Source organism: Centroberyx gerrardi, unplaced genomic scaffold, assembly GCF_048128805.1.
Source record: "Centroberyx gerrardi isolate f3 unplaced genomic scaffold, fCenGer3.hap1.cur.20231027 Scaffold_68, whole genome shotgun sequence".
NCBI classification, from domain to species: Eukaryota; Metazoa; Chordata; class Actinopteri; order Beryciformes; family Berycidae; genus Centroberyx; species Centroberyx gerrardi.
The window spans coordinates 143,030-145,529 of record NW_027605203.1 but is presented as its reverse complement, the minus strand read 5'-3'; positions in this window follow the sequence as shown (position 1 = coordinate 145,529).

Sequence of the window (2,500 nt, the reverse complement as noted above, 5' to 3'; positions counted from 1 at the left end):
GTAAAAGGGAGGTGGAGAGCCGCCTGGAGATAGGGGCCCGCTCCCAGGTGTGTGTGGCCGAAGCAGGTGCTCTAAATTGGGTTAAAAGTGAAGTGGAGAGCCGCCCGGAGATAGGGGGCCTCTCCCAGGTGTGTGTGGCCGAAGCAGGTGCTCTAAATTGGGTTAAAAGTGAAGTGGAGAGCCGCCCGGAGATAGGGGCCCGCTCCCAGGTGTGTGTGGCCGAAGCAGGGGCTCTAAATTGGGTTAAAAGTGAAGTGGAGAGCCGCCTGGAGATAGGGGCCCGCTCCCAGGTGTGTGTGGCCGAAGCAGGGGCTTTAAATCGGGTAAAAGGGAGGTGGAGAGCCGCCTGGAGATAGGGGCCCGCTCCCAGGTGTGTGTGGCCGAAGCAGGGGCTTTAAATCGGGTAAAAGGGAGGTGGAGAGCCGCCTGGAGATAGGGGCCCGCTCCCAGGTGTGTGTGGCCAAAGCAGGGGCTCTAAATTGGGTTAAAAGTGAAGTGGAGAGCCGCCTGGAGATAGGGGCCCGCTCCCAGGTGTGTGTGGCCGAAGCAGGGGCTCTAAATTGGGTTAAAAGTGAAGTGGAGAGCCGCCTGGAGATAGGGGCCCGCTCCCAGGTGTGTGTGGCCGAAGCAGGTGCTCTAAATTGGGTAAAAGGGAGGTGGAGAGCCGCCTGGAGATAGGGGCCCGCTCCCAGGTGTGTGTGGCCGAAGCAGGGGCTCTAAATTGGGTTAAAAGTGAAGTGGAGAGCCGCCAGGAGATAGGGGGCTTCTCCCAGGTGTGTGTGGCCGAAGCAGGTGCTCTAAATTGGGTTAAAAGTGAAGTGGAGAGCCGCCTGGAGATAGGGGCCCGCTCCCAGGTGTGTGTGGCCGAAGCAGGGGCTCTAAATTGGGTTAAAAGTGAAGTGGAGAGCCGCCTGGAGATAGGGGCCCGCTCCCAGGTGTGTGTGGCCGAAGCAGGGGCTCTAAATTGGTTTAAAAGTGAAGTGGAGAGCCGCCTGGAGATAGGGGCCCGCTCCCAGGTGTGTGTGGCCGAAGCAGGGGCTCTAAATTGGGTAAAAGGGAGGTGGAGAGCCGCCTGGAGATAGAGGGCCGCTCCCCGGTGTGTGTGGCCGAAGCAGGTGCTCTAACTTGGGTTAAAAGTGAAGTGGAGGGCCCCCTGGAGGTAGGGGGCCGATAGCAGGTGTGTGTGGCCGAAGAAGGGGCTCTAAATCGGGTAAAAGGGAGGTGGAGAGCCGCCCGGAGATAGGGGGCCTCTCCCAGGTGTGTGTGGCCGAAGCAGGGGCTCCAAATCCGGTAAAAGGGAGGTGGAGAGCCGACTGGAGATAGGGGGCGGATAGCAGGTGTGTGTGGCCGAAGAAGGGGCTCTAAATCGGGTAAAAGGGAGGTGGAGAGCCGCCTGGAGATAGGGGCCCGCTCCCAGGTGTGTGTGGCCGAAGCAGGGGCTCTAAATTGGGTAAAAGGGAGGTGGAGAGCCGACTGGAGATAGGGGGCCTCTCCCAGGTGTGTGTGGCCGAAGCAGGGGCTCTAAATTGGGTTAAAAGTGAGGTGGAGGGCCCCCTGGAGGTAGGGGGCCGATAGCAGGTGTGTGTGGCCGAAGAAGGGGCTCTAAATCGGGTAAAAGGGAGGTGGAGAGCCGCCCGGAGATAGGGGGCCTCTCCCAGGTGTGTGTGGCCGAAGCAGGGGCTCCAAATCCGGTAAAAGGGAGGTGGAGAGCCGACTGGAGATAGGGGGCGGATAGCAGGTGTGTGTGGCCGAAGAAGGGGCTCTAAATCGGGTAAAAGGGAGGTGGAGAGCCGCCTGGAGATAGGGGCCCGCTCCCAGGTGTGTGTGGCCGAAGCAGGGGCTCTAAATTGGGTAAAAGGGAGGTGGAGAGCCGACTGGAGATAGGGGGCCTCTCCCAGGTGTGTGTGGCCTAAGCAGGGGCTCTAAATTGGGTTAAAAGTGAGGTGGAGGGCCCCCTGGAGGTAGGGGGCCGATAGCAGGTGTGTGTGGCCGAAGAAGGGGCTCTAAATCGGGTAAAAGGGAGGTGGAGAGCCGCCTGGAGATAGGGGGCCGCTCCCGGGTCTCTGGGTCCGAAAAAGGGGTTGAAATTCGGGTAGAGTTGGGCCCCGCTCCTCGGCCTCTCTGGTGTTTGGGTTAAGTCCCCAGGACCAGAGAGGGGGAACAGCGGGGGCAGTGGCCCCGCTTCTCGGCCTCTCTGGTGTTTGGGCGAGTGACACGGTAAGGGGTGGTTTTGCAAACAGGCTAAGTCCCCAAGACCAGAGAGGGGGAACCACGCGGGCAGTGGCCCCGCTTCTCGGCCTCTCTGGTGTTTGGGCGAGTGACACGGTAAGGGGTGGTTTTGCAAACAGGCTAAGTCCCCAAGACCAGAGAGGGGGAACCACGCGGGCAGTGGCCCCGCTTCTCGGCCTCTCTGGTGTTTGGGCGAGTGACACGGTAAGGGGTGGTTTTGCAAACAGGCTAAGTCCCCAAGACCAGAGAGGGGGAACCACGCGGGCAGTGG